The following is a 23,220-nucleotide window of genomic DNA, read 5'->3' on the forward strand; positions in this document are numbered from 1 at the left end:
GCAACGAGGAGTTCGCGTGCCCCGAGCTGGAGGCGCTGTTCCGCGGCTACACGCTGCGGCTGGAGCAGGCGGCCACGCTGAAGGCGCTGGCGGTGCTCAGCCTGCTGGCAGGCGCGCTGGCGCTGGCCGAGCTGCTGGGCGCGCCGGGGCCCGCGCCCGGCCTGGCCAAGGGCTCGCACCCCGTGCACTGCGTGCTCTTCCTGGCGCTGCTCGTGGTCACCAACGTCCGCTCGCTGCAGGTGCCCCAGCTGCAGCAGGTCGGCCAGCTCGCGCTGCTCTTCAGCCTCACCTTCGCGCTGCTCTGCTGCCCCTTTGCGCTCGGCGGCCCCGCCGGGGCCCACGCTGGGGCGGCTGCGGTGCCGGCGACTGCCGACCAGGGTGTTTGGCAGCTCCTCTTGGTCACCTTCGTGTCCTATGCCCTGCTTCCTGTGCGCAGCCTGCTGGCCATCGGCTTTGGGCTCCTGGTGGCCGCCTCGCACTTGCTGGTCACGGCCACCTTGGTCCCCGCCAAGCGCCCACGTCTCTGGAGGACGGTGAGTGCCGCCGCGCGCCCCCATCCGGTCTGGGACACACCTGCCCGGGAGGGACTGGGGCGCTGGGAGCCAGGCGCACACCTACCGATTGGGTAGGTGGGGAAACTGAGGCCTCAAATGGGGTGGGCGTTCAAGGTCACTCAGCGAGTTGGGAACGCAGTGAGGGCTGGCACCCTGGGGTCGGGCTTTCTTGGCGAGTTACAGTCCACAAAGTGCCCCTGGGTGTGGAGTATGGAGACAGGAGACCCGCGTGGAGAGGGCAAGGATTGGCCCAAGGTCAGGTAGCAGGTGAGCGGTCAAGCGGGGCCAGAGCCGGGGCACCACGCTCTTTGGCTGCACCCATCCCCGCAGGAGGAATGGAAAGTGGGTGCCTGGAGCGGCCCGGGGTGGGCAGGGTTCCTCGCGGGCTGTGCGCACAGCCCTGGTCTCCTCTCCTTTGCGCCTGGAGCGGGTGCGGGGCTCCCGAGTCCCCCTCCCAGCCCTCTGGCCCTAGGAGATGTGAAGAGGGGGAAAGGAGTTTGGCCCCCTCCAGTCACTCTGGCACCCATTGTGGACCTGCCTCGGGTCCAGAAGGACCGGGTTTGCCAAGGTCGCACAGGGCTCTGGTCCTTGCCGCCCCCGCTCCGCCGCGGCCGAGACCCTGGCTCGCAGAGCCCGAACTTTGTCACTGTCTTGCGGGCGGGCGGGCTAGACGATGGCGAGGACAAGGACCGTCCCCTTTGCGCGGCTCCTCCCTGGACGGGAACCCAGGAGGCTGGAGGCGGATGTCTGCCGCGTGGGGCTTTCCGAGCTCGCACAGCGCAGCCCATCCCACACCGCTTGGAGGGCTCTGAGAGAGGGTTTTGTTTCTGCCTGTGGCTGCGTTCTGGCAGGAGGGTGGTGGGACCCGGATGGGGGAGCCCGCCTAGGGAGGGAAGGCACAGATGGACGAGATGGGGGTGAGGGGCTGAAGAGGGGAAGCTGGACAGAGCAAGACAACTCAGGGGGATGATGGAAGTCAGACAGCTGGGGCCTGGGGGGACCAGGGACCCCCACCCAAGGGGCGAGGGGGGGTGGTGGTGACCCAGGTGGTGATATCTCAGAGGTACCTGGTCAAGGGGCCATGGGACACACAGGCCAGACCCATGGCTGGACCTGCATTTCAGGGCCACAAGAGGCCAGCATGTGCTGGCGGCTGGGAGAGGTGGAGGGGGGAATGGGTGGAGAGGAGCTGAAGAAGGGCTAGGGAGGGGCCAGGGAAGAGAGGAAGAGAAGTAGGGGTCAAGGCCAGAGACAGGGCTGGACTAGGCAGAGATAAAGGAGGGGAGACAGGGAAAAGGGCCAAGGAGCTACATGCCCAGGGAGGGGAGGGGAGGGGGGAAGAGGAGAGAGGGGGTTCTCTAGAAGGCCTCCTGCTTTGCATCTTGTGAGGGCAGTGGGCCTTGCTTGACATTCTGGGAGGGGGCGCTCCTGTACCTCTCCCCCGACAGGCTTCCCATCTGTTGTGTGTTTGGTCCCCACAGCCAGGACAACCTCCCCACCAGGACCGGTAGGGATGCCAGATACCACGTCAGCTCTGAGTGGGAGGGGGCCTGAGTTGACCTGGACAGGCTGGGGCGGGGGCCACACTGAGTTTTGGTGTGCCATGGCTTCAGCTGGTTCAATGAAAGGCTGTGCTATGGTCTTTTAAAAAAATGAATGTTCAGTGACAGGCTCCAGTCATTTCTTTTAGAGAATTAAAAGATTTAAAGCGAGAGAGGAGAGAGTCTGTAAAGGTGCCTCGGGCACAGAGAGCTCGGTTCCCCCCACCCGGAATAAGATGAGCCTCTGTATTCTAGCGGGGAGGGAGCCATCTCTGGAGCACAGATTCTTGGGGATCAGACATTGGAGGTTCACTGCCACTAGCTGTGACTCCCTGGACAATGCAGACTCCTCCCTCGCTGAGCCTCAACTTCCCCACCTGAATAAAGGGGGGAAGTGGGGTGGTGAAGGTGAAAAGTGCATATTGGAAAAGCACCCACTTGAAACCTCCTGCCACTACCAAATCATTTTGACTTCTTTAGAATGCTCGAGTTCAAGTCCACGTCTCAATACAGGTGGTGGCCATATTGACAGATAGATGGGGATGGCTGCAGAGAAACATATGGTGAGGGGACTGGATGATGTCCCAGGGATTCTCTCTCCCAATTACAAAATTCTTGGAGTCTGTGACTCTGTCCTTGATGAGTTCTGCAACTTGGTACTTGAAACAAGTGGAGAAGATGGCACCCACATTCACAAGGCGTGCCCGTTGCCCACTGCTTCACCACCTCCCTGCCTTCCTGCAGTGCAGTCACCTGCTGACAGCACCGATTCCTCAGGATCCAATTTGGGGCAGGCAGAAGCTGGTACAGGGCATGGGGTAGATGCCCAGGAGAGGCTGAAGGACTGGATGCACGAGGTGGTGTGTGCACGGGTGTTGCCTTTGCTGCATATGTGCTGCGTGTCATAGGCCTGCTGGAGAAAGTGTGCTCTGGAGGACTGAGACCTGGGTTCAAGTGTGGGCTCCCAGAGCCTCTGCCCATCCACAGGGAGGCTCTTGAGGTTTCCTGCATCCATCCCATGCGGCCCTGGTGTGTGGGGCCCTGGGGATGCTGTCCATGTGCTTTGGGGTTCTGTCGCTGGGGCCTGAGAGCATGCAGAAAGCCGGGTGCATGACTGACTGCACAGCTGACATTCGGGGAGTGATGCTCTCCCCTTCCCCAGCAGGGTGTGCCTGCTGCTGTCCTCTAGGGCAGGAACGGTTTAGGGGAAATACCCTATTCCCACCCAGCCCAGCACGGAGGAGCCCCACAAATATTGACCAGACTGGGTCTCCCCACTCCTAGCCCCTTGCTCTTGGCCCACGGGTTGTACATAAACTCAATCATTCATTTTTATTTAACTGAGCAGTGTGTCAGAACTGAAGGCATCATGTTCAAGAACACCCGGGCCTGCTCAGAGGCAGCAGCAGAGGGAAGGCCAGGCCCGGCCTGGTGGGCAGGACAGCATGGGGGGTGGTGAGCGCTGCAGCCTGAGGGGCCTGGGGGGGATGGGGACGTGTGAGGGGGCTGTGTGCCAGATATGTGACCTGGGCTCCCTTGTGATGGCACTCACCAACTTGCAGAGCCTTGAGGGGCACAGCTTGGGGAGGAGGGGACAGGCCCAGGGACCAAGGGGAGTGGTGGGGAAGTAGAGACAGGGATGCTCATGCGAAGGGAGTGAAGGGAGTGAAGGTCGTTGCTGGGAATGGCAGTGGAGGAGGGGAGGAGCGCTTCGCTGAAGAAGGGCCACCTCGGCAGCTCAGCTGCTGGCTCAGGGTGCCAGCCCACAGGGGACCCCTCCTGCCTTGCCCCTCATGTGCCTGGAGTGTGTGCCTCCTCCAGCCTGGAGCTACCTTTCCGTGGGGGCTTCTCTCCTTACAGCTTCAGATGCCCACTTCTTGGCCAGGGGGGTTCAGGATCCCTGTATTTGGACGTAGCAAGGGTCCACTGCAGTGTGTTTTCAATTTGGTTTTCTATCAATGTCAATGAAATATGTTCAGCTCCTGTGGAGTTTGCACCACAGGCAGCATGGCAGAAATCATGACTGTTGGGGGAGCGGGAGCTGCCTGGAATTCCCCTGCCCTTCCGCTTGGGGCTGAGCTCCAGGCTGGAACCCAGCGCTGGCAGGGTGGGAGCTGGCAGGGTGGGAGCGGTGTAACTGCTCCCAGAACCACCGGCCACCTAAGGTGCACCTCAGAGCCGGCCCAGGTGTGTGCTGTCCGCGGCTGCCCCACGGCTGCGACCCCCCACCCCGGCCCCGCCAGTGCGGCGCCCACCACTCCACTCCTTCCCTCCTTCTCCTGATTCAAGGCCCTAGACAGCCCCTCCGGATAACCTGTGCTTCTCCTCCAGCCAGGTCCTCCCCCTGCTGCCCCGCTCCATCCATCCCCTCCTCGATCCGGGCCCCTCCCCCGCTAACCTTTTCCCCCCGTGGTTCTCCGCCCCTCCTCCAGAGGCCCCGCCTCCTTCAGCTGCTTCTTCCCTTTCTGCCCTGCCACCCAGCCGGCCCCTTGCCCTGCGGGGCCCCTCCTCCTCCTCCTCTGGCTGGGCTCAACTGGATCCCTTCCTAGGCTGGGCCCCTCTCCCGCTGACCCCTCACCGCCAGCCCCGGCTGGGCTCCCCCTCGCCTGCTTGGACTTCCCTCCCCTTCCCCTCCTGCCAGGCTCTGTTACCTGTCACCTCTCTGTTCACCTGCCTTGGCTGACCCACTGCTTCCCCAGGTGGACACTGGAACAGGGAGGGAGACGGTGGGTCCTCCTGGTACAGGCTGGGCCATGTGAAGGTGGGGAGTGGGCTTCACTGCTGTGGTGAGGAGTGACCATGTAGGCAGTCTCCTCGTCCTTGGCTGGACACACCTTCCCTAGGCCTCTGGTCACTGGCAGGGGTCAGCCCCCTCCACTCCTGCTCTTACAGCCTCTGGCTTGCTAGTCCCACCGCACATTTACAGCCCTGGCTGCTTCCTGAGCTCCAGGTGCGGGTCAGGTGTCTCCTTGAGGCCTCCAGGTCCACGTCCAGTGGGCACCCCACTGATTTCCCAGACCGACGCCATCAGCCCCCTCATCTGCCAGGGTGGTTCCCTCAGTTCTCTCTCCACCACCTGGTCATTTCCCTCAGCCTCCTGTCGTCCTCCCTCCAGGGCAGCGGGCTCTAACATTAAGAAGCATTCAGGATCACCTGCATCAGTGCAGCAGGACTTAGGGCGAAGGGCAGTGGGGCCCAGAGGGTCAAGGGGTATTGTTCTGGGACCTGGTGCAGGCTCCCTCCTGCTCTCCTCTGGGAGGTCCTCTGGGCCCGGGCTTCTCTCTGCTGCCCCGGGCTATTCCAGGTAGTGTCCTTCTGCCACAGACCCCTGGGCTGTCCGTGTGCTGGTGTCCAGTCCCGCTGGTGGATCTGGCAGAGGGTCCGGGACAAGCTGGAGCAGAGACGACTGTGAAGCGTCCGCTGCTGTTCAGGCTGTGGTGCCTTCTCTGGATAGTTCTGTGATCCACATTTGGGTGGCAGCCCCTGAAGTGGGGGCTGGGGACACAGTGGGACCCTGTCCTCCAGGAAGTTATAGTCTGTGGGGAGACCCCAGTCAACAACTGGGACCACAGTCTGTGCCAGGTTTGGGAGTGTGTGAACTTGGAGGTGTGTACAGGGGCAAGGCAGACAGGGCTCAGGCAGCTTCCTGAGGACAGGATGCCTCAGCCAAGATCCTGGATGAGGCCAAGGGCTGCTGGGTGTCAGAGGGGTGGGGTGTGGATGGGTGGGTGGGGTGGTGGGGAGTCCTGCAAAGGTCTTGGGGCTGCAGGCGCTGGCTGATGGCTAAGAGGGGACAGAGAGAGGGGAGGGGGATAGAGGGGGAGGGAAGGACCTGGGGTTTCAGGCCAAAAGGAGCATTTGCCCTTTCTTCTGCAAACAGTGCCAGCACCTGGAAAGATGTTAAGCAGAGGAGGGGTCTGATCAGGCTTCTGTTTGGGGATCCCTGGGGTGCAGTATGGAGCAGGGGTCACATGGAAGCAGGAGAGAGCATGGAGAGCTGACCACTCTGGGTGGTTCTCGGGCAATGTCCTTCTCCTGTCACGTCTCTGAGGTCCAGTGGGCCAGGGTTCAGCTCCTGGTTTAACACGTAATCTGCACTATGTTCCTGCAGGCACGGAGCCCAGAAGCTTTCTCAGACCATTTTCCAACTCAGATGGGGGTGGGTGGGCTTTTGAGGTTGGTGGAACTCCCAGCACCGCAGGGACTCAGGTCCTGGCTGTGGCCTTGGGCAGAGGACTTCCCCTGTGCCTCAGTTTCCTCTGAATTGGCTCCTGTGGTATTGTAGGAGCAGATGCATCCTTGGGCACCCCTCCCATCCCCCGTCCCCTCATCACAGAGCCAGGGCTCAGCAAAGTGGGAGCTGCCTCTTGTTGTCACTAGTTGGTCATAGCCTCTGACCTACGAGTTTTCTCTGACTCAGGGAACCGGTGTCTAGTCTTGGTCTAATGTTGGAAGATGCCCTGGTTGCTGGTGGCAAGGCGGTCTGTCCAGACTGAGTGTCTTCTGGATGTTTTCCATTGCTTCTGGCCAGTTGTGCTTTCGGGGGCACTGCTGCGGCACTGTCCAGCCAGAGGGAGGCCTGTGTCCGTGGAGGAGGCTGGCCTCCTTGAGGCTGGGGCTTTGCTTGTCCATGTGCTGGGCTGGGCAGGGGGCGCGAGTTTGGACAGGAAGGGCAGCATGGCAGCCCGTGAGCCTCTGGGTGAGACCCTGTTCCCACCCATTGAGGGGCTGAGCCAGGCAGGCGGAAGAGACCTTCCTCCCCCTCTCAAGTGCTGTTTCTACCATGTCTGAGGTTGTGTCACATATGCCTCTTGTCTCTCACACACATTCATGTGCGCACACACACAAATGTACACTACATTCCACATGCACAGACACACACTCACTCGAATACTCACAGACTTGCATATGCACATTCTCACTCACACGTGTATATGCACACATACGCTTTTACACTCACATGCTCACACTCACACATGCACACTTGCACACACGCACACTTGCATACACACGTGTTCATGCCTGCTCATGCAACACATTTTTATTAGTGTTATTATTTTCCCAGGTGGATGCGTTATCCTTGTCTGAGGGAAATGGGGCTGGGCGAGAGGTGGCAGAGGCCCCGCTTGGGACCCAGCTCCTGCTCCTCCAGCCCGAGACCTTGGGCAACCTCAGGGCTTGCCCATGAAGTGAGACCAGGCCCTAGGCCTTGCCTAGATGGGGAGGTCAGGTGGGGAGACTGTGCACATGGGATTGAGAGCTGTGGGGATGAGTGATGAAGGCCAGGACCCCTGCTCAGACCACGCCCCTCTCCTCTCTGTCCGCTCTGTGTGCAGTCCAGGCAGGGCCAGGCCGTGCTTCCTCAGGTTCGTGTCCCTTGCTCCCCTGACACAGGCACAGGGTGGGGCCTGTACTGCCTCCCCCCATCCACAGCAGGTCGCCCTTCACTGGCTGTATCTGTAGCCCTCCTGTCCTTGTCCTCCCTCCCCTGGATCCTCCTCTGTCCCCTTGAGCCCTCGACCCTGTCTTCCTGGACTGCAAGGCGGCAGGACCTGCTTTGATCTCTGAGCTGCAGTGTTCACACTGCCTCCAGCTCAGGGCTGCGAGGAGAGCTCTGAGTGATGGGAGGAGAGCTTCCTGCTTCTTGGCGCCCCAGGCAGGACTATGCAGAGCCTGCATGCAGCTCTTGGGGTGGGGCCTCTGTGTTGCACATGCATGTGTGCATGTATAGGTGTGTGCATGCCTGTGAGTGTGTGCACACACGTGCGAGCGTATGTGTATCTATATACGTGCATGTGTGTGTGTGTGCATGCACACAAGAGGGTGTGTATGTATGCACACATGTGCATGTGTGTACACATGTGCAACCATGTGTGCATGTGCATGACTGTTAATATGTGCCCATGTGCATGCACATGTGTGCATGTTTATGTGTGCACAAGTGGGTGCACAAGTATATGCCTGTGTGTACATGTGCATGCATACTTGTGTGCATGAGTATGTTCATGCATATGTGTGAGTGTTTGTGCACGTGTTGGTAACATTCAGAGGTCCCAGTCCCAGGCCAGCCCTGCAGAGTCTGGATCTATGGGTGTGGGGCCTCCCACTGTCCTCTCAGAATCCAGGACCCACCCTGTGTCAGGCTTAGTGTAGGATCTGTGTCCTGAGGTCCCACAGCCTGGGAAGCCATGACAATGAGCCGGGTGATCATGTGTCCAGGTCTGGAGTGAGGGGAACACTCTGTAGTGGACAGTGGGGCTGGGAGGGGAGCCTGGCCGAGTGGGCCCAGCCCATGGTGATCCTGAGGGCAGTGGGGCTGCTGTAGGCCCAGACTCAGGGTCTCCTGGCCATGCTACTGAGGGACACCAGGTGAAGGACCTCAATGCAGGGTCCAGGATGCCCAGGTGAGGGTCTTAGGTACAGGGGACAGGATCCCCATCCAGGTGAGGAACCCCAAGGACAGAACACCTGCCTGTGATGTGTGATGGTCACCAGAAGTGCTAGGATCTCCCCTCCTGCTGCTGGGGTCCTGCAGAGGTGGAGTCCTCACCCGTGAGATGTTCCGAATCTGAAGGCAGCTCTCTATCTTGATTGTAAAATACAGACCAGTTCTATCGAGTCCAGCGTCTCTTTTTGCTGAAGTGAACTCTTTGGCCTTGGAGAGTGGCCTCGGCTCAGCCTGAGGAAGCACAGGTGTGCCTGAGAGACGGTGGGCTCCCATGTCAGCTGCTCCAGTGCCCTTGTCTAGGTGACGTGGCTCATCCTGGCACTGTCACAGTGTGCGCCGCTTATGGAGCACAGCTGCTCAGGGGCCCCGGCTTCCCGTGAGCACAGCCGCCTCCGTTGGATGGACAAGGTGTCATTGCTCACACAGTGGCCCAAGTGGGGCCTGAGGCACCACATGCCCAAATTTGGGGACGTCAGGTGCAGCACTCAACAAGAGAAGGGCCGTCCACAGCAAAGCCTGCCCGCCCACACCGGGCTGTGCCAGGGACCCTGGCCCTCCTCCTGCTGTCTGGCCTGACCCTGTCCTCAGGCTGACACTCCCACTTGACCTTGTGTCCCCATATATGGTCCTGTCAGTGCCTCCCTGGTGGCTGCCTGATAAACCAATGTGATACTGTGCTCTTCTGCGGGTGCCTCCCACATCTGCACTGGTGCCTCCTGCCACATCTTAGCGAGGGGATCTGTTCTGGAACATTCTGCTGCTGCTGGGTAAATGTGGTCATGAGATTCTGGAGGATGGGATGCAGGGTTACCATGAGCCCTGTTCTGGAGCGATGCTGAGTGATGACCTTCTCTGAAATCATTAGTGGTATGTCATGGTGCCTTTGCCTAGTTTCCCTTATGAGAGGAACATTCTCTTGTTAAGAGAAGGCATTGCCTTCCTGAATCAGCCGTGGCCTCAAAAGGGATCTGAAATGCTTGCTCATTGAACTTGTTTTCTAAGATGGCTATTTGCTCAAACACTGCGTGCCCTGCTGCACAAATGATCAGCTCAGTGACCATGTTTTAGGAATCACTGGTTTAGCCTTGGGATTTTGAAATATCCCTGATACATTTTTTTTCTGCTTTTAGTTATTTGTTTATTTTTTTGAGAAAGATTGGCCCTGAGCTAACATCTGTGCCCCTCTTCCTCTCTTTTATGTGTGGGATGCCTGTGGGTCCCCGCCCAGGATCCAAACCTGAGAACCCCGGGCCACTGAAGCCAAGGGGACAAACTAACTGCTGCGCCAACAGGCCGGCCCCCCGATACTTTATTTTAAAACAAATCTTCACTTGCAGATATCACAAATGTTTCCTGGAAGCTGACCATGTTGCTGGGGAACCCCGTGAGTGGGACCCATTTCTAAAGTCTGGTTTAGCTCAAGGGTCAGAAATGGGCAATGACATGAGAGCCTCTTTGTGGCTAGAGTCGGTGTCCTGGTGCCTAAAGGTGAATGGAGGTGTTGAAACATTGCAGCTACTGTGGACAGGTAGGTGGGGACACAGAAGTGCAGTGGTTCTGTGGTCCAGGGTGGGCGTGTTTGCACCCCGAGTAGCTTTTCTGGGAGGTGTGGCCAGTCACCACGCCATTGCTGACCCACTGGGCAGGGGTGTGCGTAGTTGCCCGTCCTTGCTGGAACTGCCCCAGTGCGCTGCCACGTGGAGACTTAATCTGTCTTCCTAATGCCGCCGCTGCCCTTGTGTTCCTCTTGTGCTCCTGGTGGCATTGGTGTGTCAGCCTCTCCGAGTGACGCATTGCCCTCTGATGGAAAGAGGGAGAGGCCTGGCCTGCTTGGAGAGGGGCTGTGCCCCGGAAGATGGGTGAGCTGGAGCCACTGCGTGAGGGCTACAGCACCAGGAGGCGCCCTAGAATGAAGAGCCAAGGGTTCCACCGGAAATGTCGCAGGTCCCCCTGGGAATCTGCCCTTAGGTGTGGAGACCACAGCCTGGGTGGTTCAGCTTTAGAGCGCTGGAAACCCCATGGCAGGAGTTCACGAGAGCCCGTTGGGTTCTTTTCTTATTATAATTTGTTTTTATTTTTATTGTGGAAACTTCAAACATATTGAGTAGAGAGACCAGCACAGTGATTTCTTGGGTCCCAGCCCCCAGCTCCAACAGTTATCAGCATTCTGCCGTTCTTCTTGCAAATGCTGCTGTTCCTAAAACACTTTTATTAATTTGAAAACAGAGAGCTAACAAGCAATTATGTTAATTTAAAAACACACTTGTGAGTGATGTTGAAAAACCAGCCACACTTTAAAGAATGACACGCAGCACCTCCCAGCCAGTGCCAACACACAGCTGCAGGACGGGTTGGTCCCCACGCCAGGCGCGGTCTGGGAGGTGAGGGCGGTCCGGCAGGTTGTGGGGTCTGGCCTGCAGACCAAACCCCTGGGGACTTTGCAAGGCCGGGGTGCCATGCGTGGATTCACCAACTGGGACGTGTGCACTGAGGTGCGGGGGCGGCTGTGCGGGCATCAGCTCCCGCTTTGTCCTGTGGCCGAACTGCCCTGTGTGAGTGTGAGGAGGACTTCCTCGGAGCACACTTCGTGTCCGCACGCCTGGCACTCCTCCACAGGAAGGGCTTGTCTGCAAAGCCGTCCCTGGAGCTGGATCTTTCATTCCCACAGACATGTTTAATGCTGCCGAGGCTCTGTGCCCTGTGGAGAGGTTTGAGTACTAAAGCGAGGTGGTCTTGGGGTGCCTCAGAACCAGTTGGGGGCCTCCCAGCCCATGTCAGGGGCTCCGCGGGCCACTGAGAGAAAGGAGGGAAGCCCTGCCGCAGAGGCAGCAGTGAGAGGTAGCAGCCCCAAGGGCAGAGCTGCGTGCTGCATGCACGGCCGGGACATTGATACGTGTGTGTGCACGTGCATGCATGCGCACCGTGCCATGCACATGTGGTGGAGGAATGGGGACATGTGAGAGACCAGCCTGGGGAAGTGGGAAGAGCCCAGGGCTCGGCAGGTCTCAGGCCCACTGTGAAGGTGGACACTGTCCTGGAGACTTTGGAGGTATGAGCGCAGTGAGCGCATTAAGGGGTGACCGGGCTGGATTGTGTACCACCCACCTGAACCCTGTGGAATTAGCTCTAGTGTGGGAGTCCCTTAGGGAAGAGGTGCAGGCTGGACCACACTCCTGGGTCCATGTGGGGACCGGGACCCTGCACAGCCTCTTGGCCTGGGACCACAGGTGTCTCAGTGGTCCTGGTGTCATGATTCCTGGGAAAATCAGCCCGGGCAGGGAACCCGCATGCCTGTTTTTGCTGGTCACCCATCCTGCATTTAGGGGCACCTGTGCACAGCCCAACCAGGCCTTGGAGCCAAGAAGCCCCCAGGCTCGCTCTGGAGGATGGGGTTTCTTCTGGATTGCTGCCTCGCTGCCTCTGCACACCAAAAGGCATCCATTCAGCCAGCATCTACAGCCCACGGGTCCCCCAGGATTAGAGGGTGCTTAGAGATCCCCACCTCAGAGGAGGTCCCCTGGGGGTGCTGAGTTGTGGTACCAGTCTTTCCCGGGGCTAAGTGGGAGTTTCCCACATGGGCCCCTGGAGATCCCTGGGCACAGTTACAGCATGTGTCGACTGCAGTCTGTGGCGGGAGCCCCAGGGCACTCCCTCAGAAGCAGCCTCAGCTCACGTGGGCTGGGTGAAGAGTGTTGCCCTCAGCGACTGGCCTCCATGGCAGGCAATTCTGTCTGGACTGGCTTCCAACTCACCTGGCCCAGGTGCTGTCCTGGGGAACCTGCCAGTGACCTGCTGCTATTTCTTTCCTGTGCTGAGCAAAGAGTGACCTCACTGTCCCTGTGGACCCACATGCAGTGTGGCCTCCTCTGAGGATCAGTGCTCCAAGTGTGGTCAAGGCAGAGTAGGGGGGTGAGGCCTCCTCTCCCCTGACTCCCGACCCCGCAGCTGGTGGTGCAGCTCATGGTGACCCCAAGCCTGCCTTTCTCGTTGTTTCTGCACGTTTCGGGAGGTACTAAGACACGTGACCACCATCTTCTGTGCACCTCTGGCGATGAGTTCAGAGAGCTTCATGGGAAGAATTAGGAATCCTCAACCCTGGGGAAACCCTTGTGGGTCTGCATCAGTAGATGGTGGGTGAGCCCTTCGGGCTCCCAGGGTGGGGTGACACTCCCACCTGCTCTTCCTGCAATGTGCCTTCTCCCCAGCGATTTCGTCTCAACCGATGCCTTAGATGGGTCCTCCTGGGGGCAGCTCCCGCTTCACTGGGGACAGGTAGTTTTCCTGCTGGCGGGAATGCAGGTGGCCTGAGCGTGGAGAGGGAGCATCGGCTTGTTTGTGAAGATGCCTCTGAGACATCCTAACTGTGGTTAGTTAGTCTCTCCTCACGGGACAGATCTGTAGCTCATGGAAGGGGTGAGGTGAGTCGCCAGAGGAGAGAGGACAGCTGCTTCCCTCTGAGTGGAGGCTCCAAGGCCACGTGGAGCCAGTGAGGGACGCAGTGGCCGGCGGTGCATCCAGAGCACCTCAGCGAGGGAGGCCAGCGGCCCTCGGCCCCGCCCACTCTCCTTGGTGGCCCAGGACCCTGTTGGATGAGGATGGAGCACCCACTGGTTGGTCATCTTGACCAACGAACGCACCGGCTGTTTTGTGCCCCCCATCGACTCCCCGTTCATGTTTGCAGTCTAACCCCAAAGGTGGGAGAAAGCAAGCTAAGAAGATGAGAAAATCTCAAAAGCGAGATTTCTGTTTTCCTATATCATAGTTTTTATTTTAGGGATTGGGGTCCACCTTTCGCTTCCTTTAAAAGCTGGACCTTGGCCTCCTGCCCAGGCCCCTCCTCAGGCCTCGTCAGGTGAGCTCTCGTGGCTCCAGCACTCCTTGCAGTTCAATGGCCTGGGCTCCCTCCAGCCCTGGGCCCTCCAGACCCCTGTGTCTAGTGGGTGGCGGGGATCTCTGCTGCTGTCTGGATCTTGCGTCAGACTCCACCTGTCTCAACAGCCTGCTCGTGTTCTCTGCACCCGGTGTTGCAGCCACTCCCTGACGCCCCTGTACTCGTGTCTGGCATCTGCTTTGCTGCCCCTTCTCTCGTCGTCCCTTCTTCCCCATCCCCTGCCTGGCACTCAGGCCCCACCTCCCACTCGGGCCCACCTCACAGCCTCCCACTCAGGCCCCACCTCCCACTCGGGCCCTGCCTGACACTGGCCTACCTGCCCTAGGCCTCTTTACTCTCAGCCTCTACTCCTGTTCTGTGTGGAGGACAAGGAGAGGGTGAGGCCACGGCCATCCCTCCACCAGCCACATTTCCATCAGCCCTGATGCCCATTGCAGCCCATGAGGGGTCCACAGGTCCCCAAGGCCCATCGATCCAGTGCCTAGATCCAGAGATGGTGCCTGTGGTGTGACAGGCCCTGGAGTTTTAGCCTGTGTTTGGGACATGAGGGCCACTTCTGGCCTCATGACCTCAAGAAGGTTTAACCTCGCTACACCTGTGCCTTTCTGGGTAAATATGAACAGGGGAAGGCCTTCCCTCAGGGCTCTGTGGGTTCTAGAAGCAGCACATGCCTGACTCTCTGCACTCCTTGGTCATGGTCGCAGTGAGGTCTACACTGTCGTCTGTCCTCTACCGTGTTCTCCAGCTTCCCACCCACCGCCTGCTTGGGTCGCCTTTGTTTCCATCTGCAGCTGTTGGCCCTTATGTGGCCTCCAAGCTTGGTTTACATTCTGCCTCCTGGCTGTGGGCACCCTCCTGCCGTAGCCTCCTTGGAGCCTGCAGTCCTGAACAAGTCCCCACAGTGTTTAGTGTGTTTTCCTTGGTTAAGTTACTTCTCTTGAAACTCCTCAGTGATGTCAGATTTGTGGCGATGCCTCTCGTCAGTGCAGTTCACATCATGCTGCTGGCATGTCCATGCAGCGAATGTTTCTTGTGATCGATAGGTACATGTAGAGAGAGGAAGTGCGTGTGTGCGGCAGGCAGCGAGCCCTCTTGTGCAGGCAGTGAAGACGCTGTGCGCTGTGTGGAGCGGGGCAGGCACGGAGGGCAAGGAGCGCCAGGGCAGTGTTCACTGGTCGGCAGAGATTTGGGAGCAGTGCAGCATCTCTGTCCTCGAGACCTGGGGGCTGTGCTAGGTGGGCCAGGTGGTGGAGTGGAAGGCACAGCTCTAGAAGGAGCTCAGAGAGGCTGAGGTGAGGTGGTGGGCTAAGCAGGGAGCAGGGACACAGGACTATGAAGTACAGGCCACTGTCTAGAATTCCTTGTGTGCACGAGAGAGCTCACCTGACAAGGCCCCCCAGTCCTGCCTGAGAAGTCAGCCAGGAGCTGGGCACGTGATTCCATCTCCAGGGCTGTGGCGGCAGAGGGCCAGGGCTCAGCCGTGGAGAACAGTTAGATGTGTTCCTGAGTGGGGTGCTGACTGAGGGATGTTGAGGAAGTGACCAGAAGTGCCTATCAGAAATTTATCTCCAAAGATCTTTGCTCTGCTTTATGAGAGTGACAAAATATCAGAAATCGCTAAGAATGCCATCGAAAGATCATGGTTACGTGAAAGACACCCTTCATTTTGGCAGTGTGTCCTGCAGTCATTGAATCAGTGACTCTGAGCACCTGATGGAGCTGGAGAGCACGCGCTGTGTCATGCGCCTGGAAGAAGCCAGGTCTGAACTACCTCTGCTCCAGGATGACAGCCACATAAAGGCATCACAGCAAGAGACACCAAATGGCCCCAGGGGCTCAGCTGGCCATGGGATGGTGGTGGGTTCTGGTGACTCACTTTCCTACCTGCTATGTTATTGTCAATGTAGAAAATCACTTTAGTTTTATTTCTCTAAGGGTTTGGACATTTGGGGTCAGCCTCAGGCCTGGCATGAGCTGGCCTGTTCCACGGCTCCCCAGCCTGTTCTGGCCGCCACATGCTGCGAGTCCAGCTCAAGCCCCAGAAGGCTGGAGGGTAGACAGGTGCAGTGCTGGAACCACCGTGTCTGGTTTGCAGACAAGGACTTGGGGAGGTGGAGTGCCAGCTGGGCAGTCATTCCCAAGGCCGAGGGACACCCCCAGGCAGGCTCTCTGGTGGTGAGCGGTGGCTGTGGGCCTGGGCCCATTCGTCCCCCTTCTGTCTCTGTGCTTTCCACCCTCTGCAAGTAGAGATATTCCTGTAATGGGGACTCATTTCTCCTCAGCTTTAAGGCAGCTGTCAGAAACCAGAAAAGTGAGCCATTTAACCACGACTAGATCTAAGCATCGAGTCCCACATGAAAACCACAGGCAACATCAGGACTTCCTTTGAAACTCAGCAGAACATGTATTTGTATATTTAGGTTTTTATGGAGTTTTACAAATGTCACCACTTGGCCTATTGTGTCCAGAAAATTCTGTTGCAGTGACCTCTGCCTGTAGTTCCCCTTGGAAACTTGCAGATGTGAAGGAGATGGGAGTCAGCAAAGATGCATGGCGCCGGAACTCCAGCAGCCCGACTGGGGCCTCCCAGGAGTGGCCCACGGGGCGCAGACGCCCCGAGCCCAGCCCCCACATGCCCCCTTTGGGGGGCCAACCTCAGGCACATCCTTTTCTCTGGGCTCTTTCCCTCTGGAGGTGTGTTTGTGGGAGTGGGGAATGCCACAGCATTGTTCACCAAATGTGGTCCACCACTGCTCTCCTCCATGGAGCGTGGGTGCCCGTCAGAGGTGTGCACACGCAAATGCTCTGTCTGAGCGCTCTTTTCAAGGCGGCTGGCGTCCTTTCCTGTCCTGTCCTCAGGCTTGGGTGTTCTGGTGGGTTCTGTGATCCTCTGAGGGCGGGTTGACAGCGTCAGCTGGAGGACCTGGGGCGAGAGGGAGCCGAGTCATAGGGTAGCACTGACCCTGGGGGGCACTGACTCCGAGGGCCACCACAGGCAGTGGCGGGACGGGGGCCTCCCAGGGTGCTGGGGTGCTGTGCTAGCCCGGGGGAGGCTCTGGTGTCAGGTCTGTCCACATGCAGTGTGCACATGTGTGGGAAGTTGGCAGGTGCTGGGCTCATGGCACAGGGTGCAGGGAGCCCCCAAGATGGGTGTGGGGGGCTGGCTGTCCCTGCTGTGGTGAGGCAGGTCCAGTTGGCATGGCTGGCCCTGGTCAGGGCCTGCCGGCTGTGACAGATGAGGGGCTGGGAAGAGTGGCACCAGCCAGGGCAAGAATGGGACTCGGGGGCCTGGCAGCCTGGTTCATCCCCACATGGGCTCGGGCTGGGCAGGGAAGCCGGTCCTCCCAGCTCTCCCCCGCCCAAGGGTGACAAGTCTCCAGGGTCCCCACCTGGGCAGGGGTGGCCCAGGCCTGGGGAGGGATCTCCTGAAGGAGTGTGACTGGGGCTGAGGCGGTCAGAGGTGTGGCCGAGGGGTGTCAGGAGCACAGCCCCCTCGGGGCCCTTGGAGCGTTGGGGGCTCAGGGAGGTCCAGCAGGTCATGCCTTGAGCCCTGTGGGGACATCAGACCTTTCTGAGTGTTGTCCCACGGGCTCTCCCTCGCCAGCCCCTTGGGCCCTGGGGATGATGACCCTGGCCCAGACCCTTCCTCTGTGGGCTCCTTAGGCCCAGGCCTTGGCTAGGCTGTACCAGGTGCTGGATCAGCCTCAGTCCACCCTGGGCACATGCCTGACCATCAGAGCAGATGCCTGGGAAGGTGCCAACCCCACGCAGGGCCACTTGGGGTAGGGAGCATAGACATGAGGTAGTTTTGTGTTTTTCAATAACTAGCCTGCCCACCTTTGCCCTCCAGGTGGTCGCCCTTAACCTCCTGGCTGGGTCACTGCCAGACGTGGAAACGGCCTCATTTCTACTTGCCAGACCCGTGGTTCATTTTAAATCTAGCCTCAGACCCTACTCAGAGCTCATCTCCTCCCAGCTCATGAAAGGCTTACCAGGGCCGCTGTGTCCTGGAGTGGCTGGGGCGGGAGGGACCTGCCTACCACGGTGGACATCTGGGCAGTTCATGGTGACCGATGACCAGGGCCCCAGGCATCCACCTGCTGTGTGGTGCCAGGTACTCCCCTCTCTGCACTGGCTGTGGGACCCCAGGTGCCCACTGTAGGGTGGGGGTCAGCTGCCTTCCCAGTGGATGGGGCTGATGCGCGAGCCCAGCCGTGCACACCTGTCTCCAGGTGATTCCATCCCTTTCCCCACAGCGCCTCCCCTGCTGGCTGTCTGCCCAGGTCCATGGGCAATGGTCTGCTTTGAAACATTGCCACCCCTCCTGGCAACACAGGAGGGGACCTGAGCACCTTTCCCTGCTGCCCTGGCTGTGGGTGCCACCGCCTGCCGTCCCTGCCTGCGTGCCTCTGCCCTGTGGACTGTCCGAGGTCTGGGTCTCTATGGAGCCGACAGGAACGGGGACGGGACTTCCTGCTGGGTCAGCGCACGGAGCAGAGCTCACATGTTTCCCGTCCTGCAGTTTCTATCTTTTGAAATCAGGTTGGACGAGGACTGAAGATACTGTTTGAAATGCTGTGGCCGCTTTTCTGTGGCAGGCATGCTTCTTGGTGTGATGGCTTTGTGAGGTTGGGTCAGTCGTGGTGAGGCCAATTCCCTGACCAGAGACTGCTGGCCTTTCCACGTGTCCCACAGCCATTACCGCTTCAGAGGGTCCTGGATAGTTCCAAGAAGTGTCAGCGTGGTGCCCACACAGAAGGACCGAGGGCTCCATGCTGTTCCCACTCTGCAGTAATTCATGCATGACCTTGGACAAATCACCCTTCTCGGCCTCCATTTCCATCTGTGAAATGGTCTCGTCTGCAGCAGATGTTAGGAGCAGGGGCTCGGGACGGGGGGTGTAGGGGACTGGCCTGGCTCCTGCTTGGCTTCTGCCCTACACCCCAGTGCTGTTCTGGGGCTGCATGACCTGGTCTGCGAGTGCACAGGTGTGCACTGTGTTCCACACCATGCACGGCTCCCACAAGCCTCAGCCTGCTTGAGGGACGATGTTACTTCAGACATCAGGACAGGTTTATGCCTTGTCCCTTATGTGCTTCTGTCGATCATGGGAAAGCTGGGGTCACTCTTTCTGAGGAAATCTGAGGATGGGTCTGAGAGCTGGGAAACAGCATCTCATCAGGTCTTGCCCGAGACAACCCAGAGAGACAGATGGGGGAGTGTTGGGGCAGTAACTGCTGTTAAAAACAACAGGAGGGGCCGGCCCAAGTGGCCTAGTGGTTAAGTTCACTTGCTCCACTTTGGGGGCCCTGGGTTCCTGGGTTTGGATCCTGGGCGCCAACCTAGCACCACTCGTCAAGCCATGCTGTGGCAGCATCCCACATAAAATAGAGGAAGATTGGCACAGATGTTAGCTCAGTGACAGTCTTTCTCACAAAAAGACCCCAAAACAAACAAACAAAAAACAACAAAAGGAAAGAAAGAAATAGAACTGGCTAATGGGAGCATTCCTAAAGTACCTGTGGGGGGTTTTGCATTTTCAGACGCAGTGGTCAGGGTATGCTGTTTTGAGAAGGTGACATCTGAGTAGAGCTCCTGGAGGTCAGGTGTGGGTCATGTGCTGTCTGGGAAGAGGGCTCTGCCTGGGGACTGCAGGGCAGAAGCCATAAGCAAAGCAGGCTAGGCTGGGGGCACACGAGGAGGCCAGGATGTGGGGGCCCCAGGCCTGGGCCACAGAGGGGACAGACCCATCTGACCACTGGGCTGCTTGGTCCAGGGGAGCCTGAGGGACAGGAGGAGGCACAGGAGTGAGGTAGGAGCAGCCACAGTGGCCATGCAGCGATGGTGGTGGGGGATCAGGCACCCTGTCTGCTGGGAGGAAATCCTGCCAGTAGGATTTGCTGATTTTGGAGATGGGCTGTGGGCCTGAGAGGTTTCTAGGGGTCCTGGTCAGCTGAGGTGGGAGAGGCTGCTGGGGCGAGTGTTGGAGGGTGATCAGGGGTCCTGCTGGGGCCTGTCCCAAGCAGGGGTGAGTAGACACCCAGCTGGAGAAGCCCAGTGGGCCAAGAGGGGCATGGCTGGGCTGAGGCCAGGCTGAAGATATTGATTTGGGGTCTTTGGCACAGGGATGGGTCTCTAGTTGGGTGTGTATGAGACACTGGAAGCAGGTGGTGTTTGGGGAGGCGGGGCCCAGGTGTGGGCACGGACCAGAGGAAGCTGGGGAAGGCCTGGGGAGGGGACTGGCAGCCCTGAGCAGGTGGGCTGGGCGCTGGGACCTGAGCCTGTGCTCAGGATGCGAAGGTGGGCCTGACCTGTCCACAGACTGCCCAGGGCAGCCGCGGAAGGGAAGGTGGGTCGGAGTGGGGCCAAGGAGAGGTGAGGCCTTGTCAGGAGTTCTCTGTAAAGAGGAGAAACGTGGGCAGGGCTGGGGAAAGAAGAGGAGCCGAGGGAATGGTTTTATTTTCAGGTGAGAAGTAATCACCTGTTGTTGGTTTGCTGCCGAGGACGATCCTGTCACGAGTGGCAGGTCCCAGCTGGGGGCAGAGGGCAGCCCTGCCGGCATGGCGGGTGGCAAGGGCACTAGCAGGGCGGGCAGAGGGAGGTTCCCGAGGGAGGAGGGATGGGCGAGGGCTCCCTCGCAGCTGGAGGAGCATTCGAGGCGCCGGTTGTGCCCTTTGGGAGCCCTCTCAGCAGGGCTGAGGCGTTTCCTGCCCCAGGGCTGGCTGCGTACGTGGAGCTGGCTTTGACCGGGCTGGCATTTCCCCCAGGGGTTGGACAAAGTGGGAGAGGGGCAGGGGACGGTCCTGTTGGGCCCTGGGGTTTCAGCTGGAGAAGGAAGAGAGAGCACAGGGCAGGGTATTGAAGGGCAGGAAAGGGTGGAGGGTTGGGGTCCTGGCAGGGCCCGGGTGTCTAGGGCAGTGTGGGCTATGGGGAGCAGAGGGCAGGGTGGTCCTCAGGGGTCTGTGAGCTGAGGCCAGGTGTGTGGGGCAGGTGTGCTGAGGCCAGGTGTGTGGGGCAGCTACCCCGAGACCTAGAGCGCAGGCCACTGGGCATGTGCCACCCTCTGCAGCTGGGGGCCCTGGCACCTCCTCAGTGCCTGTGTGTCTGGAGAGTGGGGATGCTGATGTGGGCGGTGAGACTGGGCACTGCCCAGAAAGCCCATGCAGCTGCCTGCTGTGGGCTTGGAAGCATTTGCTGGCAGCAGTGGGCAGAGAAAGAGGCCAGGGCGTCGGGCCTGTGCTTGCTGAGACCTCATCCCGAGAATCCGGCCAAAGGAGCGCGAGAACAACTGAGGCAGGAGTCCAGTGGGGGAAAAGGGGCCTAGGCACTCCCGTGGACAGCATCCCAGACTGTGACCTGGTGTGATGAATCAGATTTGGGTTTAGGGAGCAGTGAGTGACAGCCCCCAAGTGGCTGTGGGACCACGAGGAGCGGCCAGGCCCAGTGGCCCTGAGACCCTGCGAGCAGGCAGCTGGCACTGGGAGGTGGAGGAGGGCTGGGTTTCCTCACAGCAAGGAGGGCAAGAGGGGCCTGGTCTTAGGGCGCCACAGCCACAGCCCGTCCCCTCAGCAACGCCGCAGACACAGAGAGCAGGCGGAGGTGCAGGAAGGCTGGCGGAGCCACGAGGGGCATCTCTGCCAAGCTGTGCCTCCTGCAGCTCTCGGGGTGCACAGTGCTCAGCCTCCACCCCAACACACCCCTCCCCGAGCTCGGGACCCCTAAGCTGGTTTTGCCCGCCACCGCTTCTGCCCCTTCTGCTGCCAGCAAGAGCCAGCACCCCCTCCAGGCCACACCTGCGGGCAGGTCACCTCTGGGCACACGTCTCTTGAGCTCTCACCCTCTTGCTGATCACCGAATAGGGACCCAGTCATGAAACCTCTCTGTGCCCTGTGGGGTGGGGTCCGAGTCTCTTGTCACTGCTGTGTCCTCATCACTGTGGCCCCTGCTCATGGGGTGTGTGTGAAGGAGGGAGGGGGCAGGTGTGCAGGTGGCTTTGCCATCATGTGGACAGTCTCCTCTTCTGCCTTCCTGGGGGAAGGTCCACGGGGCACATGGAAGCCCCCCGGGTGTGTGAATCTAGAACCCCGGGCAGGAGACCCCTCTGAAGATCCTGCTCTGCTTCGCCGTGCCTGCCAGACTCCAACTGTGGGGCAGCCCATGGGGCTCCTTCTCCATGTGAGCAGCTCAAACGGTGTTGACGGGCAGCCAGGTGCTCAGGCACCAGTCAGTCAGGCCTCACTTTCCCTGGGGAATCCTCATGGATGGAGTAAAGGGAAGGTGTGATGAAGAGGGGTGTGGAAGGGGTGAGAAGGTGGGGCTCCTGGGTAACCCAGCCCGCCTCCACTCTGCTCTCGATTTCTCCCTTGACCAAACTGTGCAGGCTCCACTGGCCCTTCTGCCCCCTCCCCCCACCGCCCCTCAGCCCCTCTAACCTGCCCAGATCTCATAGGGACACCCATCTTCCCTCATCTCTGCCCTGGGCTGGCCAAGGGCTTACTTTCTGGAAAATCCATGTCTGTGGGACCCATGAGCCTGATCTGTGGCATCGTGGTCCCCTGTGCTGAGCTGGCCCAGGGCGCCCTGGCTGTTCAGTCAAGCCCTTTTTCCTCCACCCAACTGTGTCCCCCTGAGGAGAGTGACAGCTAAGAGCTCCACTGTAGGGCTTCACGGAGGCTGTGGGGTGGTGGCCAGGGAGGGCATCGTTGCTGCATCCCAGGGGGATGTCCTGTGTGTTACAGGTTCGAAGTGCTCAAAACCTTAAACTGAGGCCAGGAGGGGGCATGTAGAAACCAATGATTATGTGACTACTGGCAAGAGAAGCAAACTTTGTGCAATGATTCACTATTATTTGAATTTTTAGAAATGTGCCCACTACTGTGCCTGTGGGCATTTTAAACACACTTGGTAGATTTTAAATATTGACTTCGAAACTGCAATTTATTGTTTCATGTATGCTGGTCTTCCCACTGCCACCAGCCAAGTGCCTTCATAAACAGATTGGCACGAGCTGATCTCAGAATGCAGCAGATGGTCTGTGAGGACAGAAAACACTGCCCTGACCAGCGGGGCCCAGCACAGGGCTTCTAGGCACAGCCGGTGCTGGCCGTCCATGCCTGGTGCGAGGCTGGTACAGGCGCCACAGAAGCATTCACTTTCAACCCTGCACCTGGTTGAATCACAGAATGCTCCAGCTAGGAGAGAGCACCCGGATTTAGAGGGACTGGAGATGTTCAAAGTTACATTGAAGATGTTCAGGTCACATGGAGATGATCAAGTCACATGGAGATGGTAGATCACATGGAGATGACAGGTCACATGGAGATGACAGGTTACATGGAGGTGGTAGGTCACATGGAGATGGTCAGGGTCACATGGAGATGACAGGTTCCATGGAGATGGCAGGTCACGTGGAGATGATCAGGGTCACATGGAGATGACAGGTCACATAGAGATAGGTCACATGGAGACAGGTCACATGGAGATGATTAGGGTCACATGGAGATGACTGGCCACATGGAGAGACAGCTTACATGAGATAGTAGGTCACATGGAGATGATCAGGGTCACATGGAGATGACAGGTTCCATGGAGATGGTAGGTCACATGGAGATGATAGGTCACATGGAGACCACAGGTCACATGGAGATGATCAGGGTCACGTGGAGGTGACAAGTCACATGGAGATGATCAGGATCACATGGAGATGACAGGTCACATGGAGATGACAAGTCACATGGCAATGATCAGGGTCACATGGAGATGACAGGTCACATGGAGATGATCAGG

General features: G+C 59.0%; 1 protein-coding gene across 1 annotated transcript in view; it reads left to right on the plus strand.

The window, feature by feature from the left end:
• The first annotated feature begins 450 nt into the window (after positions 1-450).
• The window catches only part of ADCY1 (adenylate cyclase 1), a 140,860-nt gene continuing 118,090 nt past the window's right edge, over positions 451-23,220 (plus strand). The window contains exon 1 of the mRNA XM_046670080.1: positions 451-533. The gene's annotated coding sequence lies outside the window, so the exon portion shown is untranslated. The remainder of the gene's footprint in view (positions 534-23,220) is intronic.

Source organism: Equus quagga, chromosome 8, assembly GCF_021613505.1.
Source record: "Equus quagga isolate Etosha38 chromosome 8, UCLA_HA_Equagga_1.0, whole genome shotgun sequence".
In the NCBI taxonomy this organism is placed as follows: Eukaryota; Metazoa; Chordata; class Mammalia; order Perissodactyla; family Equidae; genus Equus; species Equus quagga.